This window comes from Artemia franciscana, chromosome 10 (assembly GCF_032884065.1).
Source record: "Artemia franciscana chromosome 10, ASM3288406v1, whole genome shotgun sequence".
In the NCBI taxonomy this organism is placed as follows: Eukaryota; Metazoa; Arthropoda; class Branchiopoda; order Anostraca; family Artemiidae; genus Artemia; species Artemia franciscana.
The window spans coordinates 4,380,390-4,397,280 of record NC_088872.1 but is presented as its reverse complement, the minus strand read 5'-3'; the positions used below and the strand labels follow the sequence as shown (position 1 = coordinate 4,397,280).

Genomic DNA, 16,891 nt, shown 5'->3' with positions numbered 1-16,891 from the left:
TTCATTTCGAAAAATAAAATAATCCGAACTCAGGTAGAGTGGAAGTTTCTGCTGGATGGTGAGGGAAACAAATATTGTGATGTTCGTTAGTTGTAAAAGGTTAGGTCTGTTTGTGTTTTATCAGGGTTCTTTTACTCTTGTTTTTTGACACGTCCTTTTAGTATTTGAGTCTTAAAAGACTCATCCGCCACAGGGGAGGTAGTTTAAAGGAATTTTCTAAAAAGTCCCGTATATTATAGATGAGTTTCAGTGAGAACTAGATATGTGTTTCTACTTTCTTTTATTTTTGCTACTGTAAAACATGTTTCTATTTCAGAAATGGAACCCTCAAGCTCCTTATTTGGCGAGGAGGCTGTAGAAAGGACTGAAAAAAGTCTGCAAGAAGCACTGAGGAGAATGAATGAAGGAAGAATAAGACAAATAGACCTTAGCTGTGCAGTATCCTATGTCCTGGAGCCAGATGGTGAACTATCTTAACCTAGATTTGGAGGAATCTGAGGACGAAATTGACCCTCTTTTTGAACCAGCTGAAGAAGAACATGACGGTCGTTGAGAAGAAAGAGGGGATAAATATGGTCTACCACTCAGTCGAATAGCCAAGTCACACATGAAGTCCGCGAAAGTACTTCGAGATGAAGCTGAGGCAAACCTGACACCAAACTCTTCAGCAGAACAGAGGCGAATCTGGAAGAAAGCTCCAGTACACGAGAAGGACGTCAGTTGGAAAGGATACATTTCAAGTCTCAACTCTTCGTTGGTGACTCCAATTGCCTTCTTCCAGAAGTTTTTTGACTCAGTCATAATAAGCAGTCTTGTAGAAGAGACAAACTGATATGCCTTACAACAGGAAGGCTTGGAGCTGAAATGCACATTTAAAGACATTGAACAGTTCCTCGGAATTATTCGGCTTATGGGCATCGTGAAGGTGCCACATATGTTGATATACTGGGAAACAGCTACACGCTATCCTCCAGTCGTTGACACCATGGTAAGTGACCGCTTCAAGAAGATAAAACAGTTCTTTCACGTTAATTGAGTTCTTTCTCACGGTAATGAGTGGGCAGATTCGAATCTTTTGACATTTAATTTTACTAAAACTAGTTACATTTTATTTTCTTGGAGATCTAGTATTGAAACTAATTTAGAAATCATAATAAACGGAAATCAAATAAAAAGAGTAAAGGTAACAAAATATTTGGGTTTAATGATTGATGAAAATCTATCATGGAAACACATTCAAACATTATAGCTTCAAAGTTGTCCAGACCTCTAGGTATGCTTCACCGAGTTAAAAACCTAGTATTCCAAAAAATTCTTCAATTGCTTTATTTCGCTAATGTTTACCCGTACATTTGTTATGGTTGCTAAGTATGGGCTAGTAATTTTGCGTCCTGTTATAGAAAAATCCAAAAAATCCAAACCCGTTAAACTTTTGTCACCTAAAACTTTGCTTACTCATAATATTAATGAACTCTGCACTAAGAATCAACTTTTGATATTTCAAAAACGAGAGATTACCAAGTTAGAATTTTCACATATTAGTTTACCAATAATATTCTTCCCTCCTCTTTCGAGAATTTCGTTTCCATTAATAGTAATTTCCATAGCCATGATACACGAGGAGCATCAAATCTGGTACACCCGTTTAGAAATACGGTTAGAGTTTCTTTTGTAATTAGAAATTTTGCCCCTCTCTATGAGAAATTATTCCAATTGAAATAAGAAATTCGAGTGGTCTGACATCCTTCAAGGGTGCAGTTAAGAGATTCTTCCTTGCAAAAGAGTAGTATGTTTGTATGTATATATACGTAGTTTATATATTTGTTTGTACTACTATGTAGAATAGAAAATACTGCCACCTGCTGCCAACAAACCCTCTGGGGGTTTGTTTGCAGGTGCTGCAAAGTGTTTTGTATACATTTTAAAATAAAATAAAATTTTATCTCATCTAATAGCAGCTCCAAGGCAGTCAGGAAGAGGAACGCAGGATATGACCCCCTATTCAAACTTCTACCCTTGTACGACAGGTTGCGGGGGGATATAAGAGAAATCCCAAACGAAAAAAGTCAGTCCGTAGATGAGTGAACGGTCCCATTCAAAGGCTGTCTTGGCTTCAAACAGTATATGAAAGACAAGCCCCGCAAATGGAGGATAAGAATATTCAAAAGAGGCGGAGCTAGTTGTATAGCTTATGATTTCGAAGTCTATAGCGGAAAAGGAACCATCGTCGGGTGTGATCGTGGTTACGGTGCAGATATGGTGCTACGTCTGGTTGAACATCTTCCTAAGAACACAAACTTCAAGACTTTCTTTGATAACTTTTACAGCAGCTTTCATCTCGTTGAAAATCTTCAGCAAATCTTTCAAAAAAATCTTTCAAAAATCTTTCAGCAAATGGGAAAAAAGTCAGTTGGGACAGTGAGAATAGAACGAATGCGGAAAGTGAAACTTCCGCCACTGCAAGCAGACCAAAAAATAAAAAACGCGAGAAGGAGAAGGGTTGATTGGCGAGTCGAGCAACATTCTAGCATTGTCGTGACGAAGTGGTACGACAAAAAGCCTGTTCATCTCATTTCATCATATGCTGGGCCTGACCCCACTGATAAATACAAACGATAGGACAAAAAGAGTCAGGCTCAAATCAACGTGCCTAGACCTCATGTCGTTAAAGAATATAACAAGTTTTTGGGTGGGGTTGACTTAAGGGGCATGCTGATCGAGCTATATCGCACCAATATCAAGAAAAATAAGTGGTACATGCGTTTGATCTACTGCTTTCTGGACTTGAGTGTGGCAAATGCCTGGTTAATTTATGGGCACAATCATCTTAGTGAGGCTGAGAAGACTCCACCACTAGTTCACATTCGCGCTGACATCGGAAACTGGCTACTGAGAGGCGCAATTTTGCCTGCAATAAAAAAAGGAAGACCGCTAAGTTAGTCTCCCGTTACTTCCCGACCACAGAAGAAAATGAGGAGTGACAGCGTTCCTAGTCGTAGTGTTTGCTATGATAGCTTGGCCCACTGGTCCGAAATGGTCGACGTAAGACAGATACAAGTCCTGTGCAAAACAACTCAAATGCAACGTGCACTTTTGCCTCACTAAAGACAAGAACTGTTTCAAAAATACCGCTCAAATGCTTGAGTGGACAGTGTTATTATTTAGCTGATGAGCCTTAAAAGAGTCATATTCCGTGTGAAATAAATATTTGAGATAAATGAGATTTCTTCTTTTCAACTTTGTCACAGACCCCTAATAAGCTAGAAAAAGTAAAATATATTTTTTTCTCACGATTTCATAATTCAGCCATCAAAAGGAGTGAGTTTATTAATTCTAGACATTTCCACTCAATGAGTCAGAACCTGATATTATTGATATTTTTGCTTATAGATTGATCTGTTACTACTTTAAAACTAAGAAAAACTTGCCCTTTTTGCATGCTTTTCCTACTTCTTTATTAGTTATTTTTTTCAGCGTTATTCAGCGTTATTTTTTTATTAGAAGAAACAACAAAAATACGTAGCATATTTCAAAAGTGTAAATTGGTATATGGATAAGGCTGAATTTCAGCTACAAAACGATAGAAAATTTTCGTCTTATTTATTATACCGTTGAGACTGTGGAAAAATAAAACGCAAAACATTAAACAGGAACTTTAGCCTCAAGAGGAACAAAAAATTCAAAAGATGTAATTTTCTTTGAAATATGATCTTTAAAAATCAATTAAAACTCAACCCCCCTGTAAAATTTTTGATTGGAATTTGAAAGTATTCAGAACTTTTCGACCCCTCTATCATATTAAGTAGAGCCATTGGAAAGATTTAAGGCTCTAGACAGAAAATAGAAAAGAGTGTAAAAGTTAATTATGTTTTATCTGGTGTATTTTACATATGTATATATGTATAGACCGTTGTTGCGGCCAGAAATGTTAATATTCTAGTCAGAGCCAGCGCTATAGCTTTTCCTATGGTAAAGGCCCTTAGGCTTCAATGTTTTAACATTATTTTGTTTATTATTTTTTTCCAGGAGGCACTTCATATTGAAGGGGTGATCGTATGAACTTATGGAGGATTCATTCGATTGGAATTTGGAAGCTCTCAGTTATACCTATTTTGTTTTACATTTATTTCATATTGAACACTTTACTTATATATATATATATATATATATATATATATATATATATATGTGTATATATATATACATATCCTAATATTTTATATAATGATATTAATACTAAATCAGATATATATTATATATTTTAATTATGCGACCAAGAGACTTCTATTGCAGACTAAAGGCGTTCCTTAATATTTATATGTAAATATTAACAGTAAATGAACCGTATAAATATAGCTCGAAGGATCCTTAAAAGCCTAATAGCTCACTCAAGCATGGTTGCTTCCTGGAACTATCCCTAGCATAATATAACAGGCAAAGGTCCAAGGATAAAGGATCGTGACATTAAGTTATATCAATCACAGACAGAAAGATACTGTCGAAACCCAGAGCTCTGCATCTTGGATGTTAATTGGAAACAGGAGATGATTTCTCTTCCGCAAATGTTATGAGAGCATATATTGTAAGTAATTTATTGCAGGGGGAAATACAATGTTAGACTGCATTGGTTTTTCCACAATCAATCAGGACGCTTTTAGTTTTCAACTAAATTGGTTTCATCTCTTCAATCCTAGGGAAAAAAATCTTTTATTTATTTTGTAAAAAAAATTATTTATTTTATTATATTATGTTTTTGATTTATCATAAATCTATTATATATTTTAATAAATTAATATATAAAATTATATATATATATATATATATATATATATATATATATATATATATATATATATATATATATATATATAGTGCTTTAGCGAGTTTGGTGCTTCTAGACGTGGTAGGACGATGGAAATTGGTAGGCGTGTTCGGGAGCTGCACAAATTGACTTGATAAAGTCGTTTTCTTCGATTAGACCATCTGGGGGGGGGGGCTGAAGGGAGAGGAAAAAGTGGAAAAAAGTGGTATTTGTAACTTACGAGTGGGTGATCGGATCTTAATGAATTTTGATATTTAGAAGGACCTCGTGACTCAGAGCCCTTATTTTAAATCCCAAGCGGCATTAAGCCTCTGATTTTCCTTTTAAATCAATCTATTGATTCTTAGAATTTTGTTGCCTTTGAACTATTTGTCTTTTTTTACTGTTTTTTTTTTACTGTTTTTAATATTTGGTAAATGACGACTTATACTTACTTACGACACGACTGCCTCTCCATGGATTATTCTTTACGGTTGATTGTGTATGGCTATGCTGTTTGACCTATGTGATTGTATGGATGAGTAGGGTTAAGGCATCATTCAAGTACTGATCTTTATTAATTACTAATGTAGTAAAACAGGCTTCCTTTTCTCTTCTGTCTTATATATATATATATATATATATATATATATATATATATATATATATATATATATATATATATATATATATATATATATATATATATATATATATATATATATATATATATATACATCTAATATATAATAAACATTATAACTAATTTATTATATATTATATGAATTTATTTTAAATTCGTTATAATTTTAATAAAATTTTATTTATAATTTTATTTAATTATTTTACAAACATTAGACAAATTTTATAAAAATTTCTTTTATAAGAAAAATTTCTTTTTATTTATTCTATACCATCTTTTTGTAGTCATTGTGTGGGATACCTAGCATTTAACTGATTTGTAAAATTGCTTATTATACGATTGATATTTGATTGACATATTTTGGTATTTTATTGACAAGCAGAGGCGTATCTAAAAATTATTTTCTTAAAGTAAAGAACGAAGTTGAAACTTAAAGCGCCAACAGTTTTAAAGTTACTTAATAATTTTGTCTCCAAATTATTGAGGGGGAGGCAACTGCCCCCATAGCCATCCAAACGGCACCAGTGACTACTACCAAGGGAGCAGGTATTTATTTCTGGGCGAACGGTAATTTTGTAGGATCAGGGTGATTGATTATTATCTATATACTAGCTGTTGGGGTGGCGCTTCGCGCCACCCCAACACCTAGTTGGTGGGGGCGCTTCGCGCCCCCCCCAAGCCCCCCCGCGCGCGTAAGTCGTTACGCGCCATAATAGTTACGCGCCATTGTAGTTGTGTCCCTATGTCCCACCTGTGAATATAGATATATATATATATATATGGTTTTAACTACGTAAAACTTGCGAATATACAACATTCTTTGCTGTCCCATTGTCTTTGCATATAAATAGATTGTCAGGTTTACCGACTCTTGAACATGCAACATATAATGGTCCATGGGAAAACAATCTGTATTCAGATCTATACCTCATGATTCTAATGATTGCCCTTGAGCTTTGTTGATGGTGATTGCTAATCGACCATTCCCTGTCCCGGTGTCCCGGTCGTCATTTACATCCCCCTGTTTCCCCCGGTGTCCCCGTTGTAGTTGTGTCCCTGTGTCCCGGTCGTCATTTATATTCCCTGTGTCCCGGGTCCCGGTCATCATTTGTATCCCGGTGTCCCGGTCTGTATATACATTCGTTTTTTAGTTTTGTTTTTCTCCTTTATTTTTTTCCTTTTTTTTTCTTTTTTAGCTTATTTAGATTTTTAGATTTTTTAGTTTTTTTTATTAGTTTTTAGTTTTTATTTCTTTTTAGTTTTTTTGTCCCGGTCGTCATTTATATCCCCCTGTTTCCCCCGGTGTCCCCGTTGTAGTTGTGTCCCTGTGTCCCGGTCGTTATTTATATTCCCTGTGTCCCGGTCGTCATTTGTATCCCGGTGTACCGGTCTGTATATACATTCGTTTTTTAGTTTTGTTTTTCTCCTTTATTTTTTTCCTTTTTTTTTCTTTTTTAGTTTATTTAGATTTTTAGATTTTTTAGTTTTTTTATTAGTTTTTAGTTTTTTTTTCTTTTTAGTTTTTTTGTAGTTTTTACCTTCTTTTTAGTTTTGTTAATTTTTTTTTTTACTTGTGTCCTGGTCGTCATTTATACTCCCTGTGTCCCGGTGCTTTGTTGATTGCTAATCGAACATTCCTTTTGTCCTGGTCGCTTTCTCTTTGAGTGTCGTCATTTATTTTTTTCTTTTTTAGTTCTTTTAGTTTTTACCCTTTTTAGTTTTTTTTTAGTTTTTAGTTTTTTTAGTTTTTTACCTTTTTTTAGTTTTTTTAGTTTTTTTAGTTTTTTAGCTTTTTTATTTTTTTTATTAGTTTTTAGTTTTTTTGTAGTTTTTGCCTTTTTTTTAGTTTTTTTAGTTTTTTAGCTTTTTTATTAGTTTTTAGTTTTTTTTGTAGTTTTTGCCTTTTTTTAGTTTTTTTAGTTTTTTAGCTTTTTTATTTTTTTTATTAGTTTTTAGTTTTTTTTGTAGTTTTTGCCTTTTTTTAGTTTTTTCAGTTTTGACGTCACCTGATCCAGTTTTTTCAGGTGACGTCACCTGATCCACGATCCACAGATCCACAGACAACTTATTTTTATATATATATAGATAGTTTTTTTTTTTTTACTTATGTCCTGGTCGTCATTTATACTCCCTGTGTCCCGGTGCTTTGTTGATTGCTAATCGAACATTCCTTTTGTCCTGGTCGCTTTCTCTTTGAGTGTCGTCATTTATTAGTTTTTTCCTTTTTTTTTTAGTTTTTTATTGGTTTTTACCTTTATTTTAGCTTATTTTTCAGTTTTTTCCTTTTTTTTATTTTTTTTTTATTTTTTATTTTTTTTAGTTTTTTACCTTTTTTTAGTTTTTTTATTTTTTTTAGTTTTTTAGCTTTTTTACTTTTTTTATTAGTTTTTAGTTTTTTTTTGTAGTTTTTGCCTTTTTTTAGTTTTTTCAGTTTTTTTTTTAGTTTTTTATTGGTTTTTACCTTTATAGTTTTTTTAGTTTTTTAGCTTTTTTATTTTTTTTATTAGTTTTTAGTTTTTTTTGTAGTTTTTGCCTTTTTTTAGTTTTTTCTGTTTTGACGTCACCTAATCCAGTTTTTTCAGGTGACGTCACCTGACACATCCATCCATCCATCCACAGACAGACAACTTATTTTTATATATATAGATAGATAGATATAAAAATAAGTTGTCTGTGTGTGGATCTGTGGATGGATCAGGTGACGTCATGTTTGTTCGCATATGACGTCTGAATTATTTCACACTAATACAAAAGAAGAAAAAAACTAAAAAAGGTAAAAACTACAAAAAAAACAAAAAAGAAAAAAAAACTAAAAAAGCAAAAAACCAAAAAAAAACTAAAAAAAGGTAAAAATCTAATAACTAAAAAAAAACTGAAAAAAATAAAAAAAGGCAAAAACTAAAAAAAAATAAAAACTAATAAAAAAACTAAAAAAGCTAAAAAACTAAAAAAACTAAAAAAAACTAAAAAAAGGTAAAAAACTAAAAAAAACTAAAAACTAATAAAAACTAAAAAAGCTAAAAAACTAAAAAAACTAAAAAAAACTAAAAAAAGGTAAAAAACTAAAAAAAACTAAAAACTAAAAAAGAAAAAAACTAAAAAAAAGGAAAAAACTGAAAAATAAAAGAGAAAAAAAAAACTAAAAAAATATGAATAAATATATATAAAAATAAGTTGTTTGTGGGTTATGTCTGTCTGTCTGTCTGTCGAGTGACGTCGTGTTTGTCCGCATATGACGTCTGAATTATTTCACACTAATACAAAAGAAGAAAAAAAACTAAAAAAGGTAAAAACTACAAAAAAAAATAAAAAGAAAAAAAAACTAAAAAAGCTAAAAAACTAAAAAAAACTAAAAAAAGGTAAAAAACTAAAAACTAAAAAAAATTGAAAAAACTAAAAAAAGGCAAAAACTAAAAAAAAACTAAAAACTAATAAAAAAACTAAAAAAGCTAAAAAACTAAAAAAACTAAAAAAACTAAAAAAAGGTAAAAAACAAAAAAAAACTAAAAACTAAAAAAGAAAAAACTAAAAAAAAGGAAAAAACTAAAAAATTAGAGAAAAAGAAAACTAAAAAAATATTAATAAACTAAAAAAGAAAAAAAAGAAAAAAGGAAAAAAATAAAGGAGAAAAACAAAACTAAAAAACGAATGTATATACAGACCGGGACACCGGGATACAAATGACGACCGGGACACAGGGAATATAAATGACGACCGGGACACAGGGACACAACTACAATGGGGACGCCGGGGGGCACAGGGGGATATAAATGACGACCGGGACACCGGGACACAAGGAATATAAATGACGCCCGGGACACTCAAAGAGAAATCACAGACTGGAACACCGGGACACAAATGACGACCGGGACACAGGGAATATAAATGACGACCGGGACACAGAGACATAACTACAAAGGGGACGCCGGGGTGCACAGGGGGATATATAAATGACGATGGCGACTCAGGGAATGGTCGATTAGCAATCACCATCAACAAAGCTCAAGGGCAATCATTAGAATCATGAGGTAAAGATCTGAATACGGATTGTTTTCCCATGGACCATTATATGTTGCATGTTCAAGAGTCGGTAAACCTGACAATCTATTTATATGCACAGACAATGGGACAGCAAAGAATGTTGTATATTCGCAAGTTTTACGTAGTTAAAAACACACACATATATATATATATATATATATATATATATATATATATATATATATATATATATATATATATATATATATATATATATATATATATATATATATATATTCACAGGTGGGACATAGGGACACAACTACAATGGCGCGTAACTAATATGGCGCGTAACGATTTACGCGCGCGGGGGGGCTTGGGGGGGGGGCGCGAAGCGCCCCCACCAACTAGGTGTTGGGGTGGCGCGAAGCGCCACCCCAACAGCTAGTATGATATATATTATATGATTATATGATTGATGTTATTTTTATTAATATAAAAATGGTTGATATTTGATTGATATATTTTTAGATTTATGCTAATTGATTATTAGCTGTTTGATTTGTCACGAGTGATTGTTCTACTACCAAAGGATTAGGCATTTTTTTCCAGGCGAAGGGCAATTTCAATAGCTCCTCCCCCTAGAAACATAAACGGGTCTATGTTTCATGGAATAAATAAGAAATATATATTATCTAAATGGGTCTTCAACAATTCCTTTGCCTGTGTACAAATGGGCCTACTTATCCCCCTAATACTGGCTAAAGCCATTTATCATTTTCAATCGTCTGAAAGGTCATATTTTTATTATTTAAAAATAGCCACTAGCAATCCAGCTGCAGGTAACGTATCTTTTTACTAGTATTACTACTATTATTACTAGTTATTATTACTAGTATTATTATTTACTCGTATTACTAGTATTATTACTAGTATTATTACTAGTTATTATTACTAGTATTATTACTAGTTATTATTACTAGTATTATTATTTACTAGTATTACTACGTTAAAATACTTTAAGAATTGGAATGACTTTGCTTGACGAAATAAATAGATATCTATAATATATAATATAATATATATAATATATATAATATATCAAATAGAAATAGAGTTTCAGTAGTGATTTAACAAGTTACACTAAAATGTTTTGATCATTAGAATGAGTTCGCTTTGGGAGATAAACAAATATTGAGTTTCAGTATTGATTTAATAAGATTTCATACATAAATGGAGAATCTGCCAACTGAATTCATTACCTTGAAAGTGTGTTTTTACTCATTTGGCTTACTATGAGTGAACTTGATCCACTTTGCAACAGTGGCAACAGTGGCAAGTTTTTGGCAACAGTAGTGTGTAAGAAAAAGGTTTTTGCTGCTCATTTGCACTATCGCATTTAGATATGGCTCAATCAATACTTACTGACCAAGTTTATAGTTTATTTCAAAAGATAATTCATTATCATTAAGTTTATCTATGTAAATAGAAACGAATGTATAGCTGTGTCTCTTGTATGCATTACTGCAGTGTTCTGTGTTCATCGGATCACTAAGAAATTTTAAGAAGTTGTTGAGTATACTCTTGCAAATATTTTAATAATAATCCCAGCCCCCCAAGACCCTCTTAATATTTCAAATACTTCTTGTGCTGACTGCAGTTAGAAAACCATCAGCACAAATACTTGGAATATATTGAATCCTAGGGGATAGAGTGGAAGTTGATAATCCAACTTATTTTTTCGAATACCTTTAAATTTAAAAGTACGATCGTTATTCATGTGCGGTGTGGGGGAGTTTTCCACGTGGTAGAGTTTTCTGCTGGGGTGAAAGGGGCTCTGTCGATGAATTTTTGTGGGAGGTGATTTCTTCTCGAGGATAAATTTTCTGCAGTGGGGTATTTTCTCAGGGGAGAATTGTCTAAGGGTGGAATTATCCAGAGGGAATTTTAAGGGATATATTGGTAGTTGGTAATCCTAATTCATTTTTTCCAAAATACCATTAAATTTGACGATCGTTATTCATGCGCGGTGTGAAGGAGTTTTTCATGGGGTATTTTTGGGTGGTAATTTTCTGCTTGGTGGAAGGAGCTCTAGCGATGAATTTTTGCGGGAGGCGATTCCTTGTCAAAGAGAAATTTCCTGTAGGGGGGGATTTTTCCAGGGGAGAATTGTCTGCGGGTGGAATTTTCAAAAAAGGAGAATTGTCCGGGGAGAATTTCAAAAATACGAGAAGTGCACTTTTGTATGGGGTGATTTTTCTACGGAAAACCATTTCCAGACAGGAATTCCTCAATGAGGGGGGGGGGGTCCGAAGGGGTGAATTTTCCCTGAATTTTCTTCGTTTTGACATCTCAGTAACGCGTGACGGGTAAGCTAGTCACATACAAAATATAGGCTTGAAATCTCACTAAAGGAGTTTGAAGTATTATTTCAATGAAAGGATATTATCTGCAACATTTTCAGAAACGTTTCTTATACTTTTGACGAATTACAGGAAAAGTAGTTATTAGACTTTGGGTGGCAACATATAAATACAATGGTACAGGACCATTTTAAATTGACCATAATCACTGATGTAATTTGAAAAAAATGAATTAGTAGAAATAAGCTATATCTAAAAATGTTACAAATCATATAGTATTCGGCATTTACTAAGAAATTTGTATTTATTCTAGGTTATTAATATACTTTGGCTCTCCAAAATTTCACTCGAATAATTAAATTACTGCGCAAGCACATACAAAACTTCAACTGCGTGGGTTCAAATTTTTTGAATATTATTCTACTAGATTGAAACTTGTAATTCATTTAGTAGCCCTCTGAACATGAAAGTCAATGGGAGAGGGAGCGGGTAGGACAAGAAAGCAGCTCATCTGATATTCATGTTTTTTTGGGATTCTCTTCCATATGCTCCTGTCTTTTCCATATAATTTGGTGATTTTTACAGTTTTTACGAACTTGACCACTAATAGGCCTCAATTGCCTGAAAGTCCTTTGGACATGGTGACTATAAATCTTTGAAAACATTTTATTTGGGGTCTTCAATCCCCTTTAAGTTGCTCTCAGAACTGACAGACTATTTGAATTACACTTAGTCCATATTTATATAAACTAGTTCTTGCCTAGGATAGATGATAGAATATCCAAAATTAATCGTTTTAATACACATTGCGCTATGTTTTGAAAGACAATTTCAAGCAGACATTTAATTAAAAAGATTTACATTAGTCTAAGTTGTCAATGTACATCGGCTTTCTAAAAACTCACTCAAGCAATTAAATTGCTTTAGAAATGTTTATACTACTATTACTGCTAACAACCTACCGCAACAACAAGCCGCCTGAGGCCAACACAGCTAGGCACGCTCCTTCACCATCCCAATCTATTTAAAGCCTCCCTTTTTACAACCTCTCATGAAGTTCCCATTTCCTTTAAATCTTTCTTTTAAACCGTGAAAAAACGCCCTGAGCCTTGGATATTCTACTTTTAATATCTTGACTGCCACCACCGTCTTTACTAATAACATTACCAAGGTAAGTGAAGCTGCCCACCCGATCAGTCTTTCCGTTACCACCTTTTCATCTTGACTAAAGCAGTGACAGCAGAAGGCTTTCTTCAACACACATATCCTTGGATTCCACAAAACATATTTCCCTGCTTTTCACGGGGGGGGGGCCTATCCCATCATTCCACGACAGTTCCCATTCCTTTCCCATTTCCTATTGCCTTTAAATCTTTCTTTATGACGTCCTCCCACCCCAAACAAGGACGACCTGCCTTCTGTTTAGCACTCAATGGTTGGCCGAAAAGGACAATCTTCGGCAATCTGTCATTCTTCATTCGCACAACGTGCCCTAGCCAACTCAACCTTTATTTCATTATAGCCATAGAAAGCGGGATTGAACCACATTTTTCGTACAGCCTACTGTTTGAAATACGGTCAGTCAGTTGGGTACCCAGAACCATCCGTGGGCAATTTCTCTGGAAAATATCTAGCAAGTCTTCATCCGCTTTTCGGAGCGCCCATGCTTCAGAGCCATATTTGACCAGTGTAATCACTGTAGCTTCTGATTTTCTAATTTTGGTTTGAGGGCTTATCTTTCTATTCTTCCAAAATTTTTATTAACTGCAAAAAAAGCCATGAGCCTTGGATATTCTACTTTTAACATCTTGACTGACCCAATCGTCTTTCCTAATAATACTACAAAGGTAAGCGAAGCTGCTCACCTGGTCAATCTCTTCGTTACCCAACGCCACCTTTTCATCTTCACTCAAGTAGTGACAGCAAAAGGCTTTCCACAACACACATATCCCTCGATTTCACAGCAAACATGCTCCTATTTTTCGGGGGCCCTGTCCCGTCATTCCACGACAGCCAGCAAGTATTTATTTCGTCATAAGCACTGTTGTCTTAGAGACGCAGGTGCATGATACGTCATAGGGAATATTTTCTAAAATGCGCAGGTGCATTTTACGTAATTGAGGTTGAGGGATAGGCAATCTTGCCTGGCTTTGTTTCTGTATTGAAAAAGCGTTCAGTTTGTCAACATCTAAGATACTATTCTTTGGTAATGGAGGCTTTTACTTTATTGGATATTGAAGGTGATAACAACGGTGAAATGAAACCTAGAGTGCCTAATGCTGCAGTAGAAATTGCAAGGAGTTTCCTAGCCGGAGACTTCTCCCCTAGAATGGGACAAGATGTTCGTACGGTATGTTATAGCATTAGGCAAATTCAAGTCGAAAGAACAGTCATGTTTTCCAGCAAAGGTTAATATAATGCATATACAAGGATTACAAGACTGATTAAATGCATTGGTTAAATATATTGAAGGCAACGATCTGAACCAATCTATTAAAAAGGAGTGAGTTTGCTACTAGTAACATCTAGTGTTAGTCTATAATCGGTTGTGAAAGTATCGGGACTGAAACTGACCGGATTTGAGAAACAAAAATCTTACGCAATCTAATGAAATTGGAAAAATGTTTGATTCTAGACGATGATTTTCTAGAGTTATCTCCTCGAAGAAAAATATTTTCTAAAAGAATGCTTAACGATATAATGAGCAATGAGTCACCGTCTTTGAGCCATTGGATGAAACTTTGACTTCGTGACCCAAATGAATTTACTCAATTTATTGATATATTAATTGATACAAAACAAAAGGATATAGTCACCTAGACGGCCATTTTGCATGACAACAAGAAATAAGTAGACATTAAAAAAAAAATCCTGTGTAAACAAGTTTTGTACCGTCGCTCGATTGCTCCTAGAAGACTTTCATTTTTCCCAGTCAGTTTCTTTTTGGAAGTGAGACAGTCAACATCGAAAAAAGTTTTACACATGTCCATTATGCTGCCATTATGGCAGCTGGGCATCCTGATAGAATTCCACTTTTTTATGGTTACAAATAAAACTGTAGATTATGCAATCCATGTAAATTGCAGAGAGGATAGGTAGTGTAAATTAAAGACTGTAATTCTTGTCTTGAAGAGATTTGTGACTTTCATTCTAGAGTTTGCCTATGCTTCGATTGTCTCTATGATAAATGTAATCAATGGGGAAATACTTACCCTGGTATGATTGGAAAAACACCCTAAACATGATTTTCAGTTTATTTTTAAGGTATCCTGGTGGTTTCAAATTGCTTTGGAAAGAAGAGCCTGGTCTACGCTTTAATTGCTGGAATAATAAGAGAGTCTGGTTTTTATGACATCGCTGTGGAGATACCGGCTACTATGACTATAAACTTACAGAATTTTATGTGGCTGTTACAGAAAATGATTCTTATAATAGACATTTGTGTTCGACACTACTTCAAATAAGCTAATTGAAACACATGAGTTTTATAATTTGAATCAGAGTAGTATTATAGACTTTACGAACAGATATAATAAAAATGAAGTTACATTTTACTGTAGAAAATGTGACCCTGACTTTACATACCAAGATGGATACAAGTTGAATCCTAACGAGCTTCTACCAATTGTCATTAACGATGATTACCTATGGGAGGAAGAAGAAATCTAAAAGACCAGAGTTTTGTACATACTAATTTTATTAATAAACACACTTACAAACATTTTTGAATGCATTAAATTAAAAATCTTTGTGTATATGTTATATTCACCTTTGCTGCAAAGCATGTATATTCTTCCGACTTAAATTTGCCTAATGATGATGTAGCATATCGTGCAAACATCTCGTTCCATTCTAGGATTAGCTGGCAACTCTACTGCAGCATTCTACTGAAATTTCTACTAACGCATTAGGCACTCTAGGCTTCATTTTGCCATTATTAGTGCCTTCAATATCCAATAGAGTAAAAGCACCCATAACTATAGAATAATACCTTTGATGTTGAAATACTGACTTCCTTCAATACTGAAGCAAAGTCAGGCAAGATTCTGTAACCCTCAGCTCCAATTCCGTGACATGCACCTGCATCTTTTCGAAAACATTGCCTATGACGCAACATGAATATGAATCGCTTATAAAAATTCCCTATGACGTAATTAACACCTGCTGGTTGTTTTGGAATGACGGGATATGGTCATCCCTGAAAAGCAGGGATATGCGCATCGTGGAATCCAGGGAAATGTGTGTTATGAAAAGTCTGATGCTGTCAGTAGGCACTTATTCTTAGCCTTAGTGACATAGTTTTCTTAACTTTAATTTTTAAACCTATTCTAGCACCCCGAATTTGCAAAACCACTAAACATTCATTAATTTGCTCACACTTTCATCTTGGATGCTTAAATTATCAGCATGATATAAGTGCAGGAGAGTTTTTCCTCCCATATTTGATTCCGTGGTCTTCCATTGCCTTTCCTGTGCTTTTTAAGACAAAATCATTCAAAATGATCCATATAAAAGGGGATAGAACACAACCCTACTTAACTCCTAATTTAAAACAAAACCAGCTGCTAACCTCATTTCCCACTTTTACCGTAGCAGTGTTATTCTCGTACATAGCAACGATCACTTTAATATATTTGTCTGGTATCCTACACAAGGATAAAACCTTTGCTAAAGTTCTTTTGTCAACAGAATCGAATGCTTGCTCATAATCTATAAAATTGAGGACCAAAGGTGTTGGACAACTCTGGCACTTCTCAATTATTAAACTAAGAGCGAAAATTCGGTCGACACATTCTCTACCTTTTCTAAAACCACACTGTTCTTCTGTTAAAACTTTGTCTACAGCATCTCTCAGCCTAAGAAGTATCGTATTAATAAGTGCTCTGCTACTTAAAGAGACCAGACTAATGTCTCGATAATTATCACACTCACTCTTATGACCTTTTTTATAGGCTACAGTGTTTTAACTAAGGTTTTCTTAAAATCATCAGTTACTTCCTCTTTTTCAAAAATCTTATTTATGTGGTATATATTACCATATGTAAGTACGGATAATGGGACTTTATGGTTCTGTTTTCCTATCTTCCATATAAGTACCCAGTT

The 16,891-nt window shown here is 33.9% G+C and overlaps 1 protein-coding gene across 1 annotated transcript in view; it reads right to left on the bottom strand.

Annotated features, from left to right (window-relative positions):
* LOC136031680 (probable G-protein coupled receptor CG31760) overlaps positions 1-16,891 on the bottom strand; it is a 342,470-nt gene that overhangs the window by 128,519 nt on the left and 197,060 nt on the right. The gene's annotated exons all lie outside the window — the stretch shown is intronic.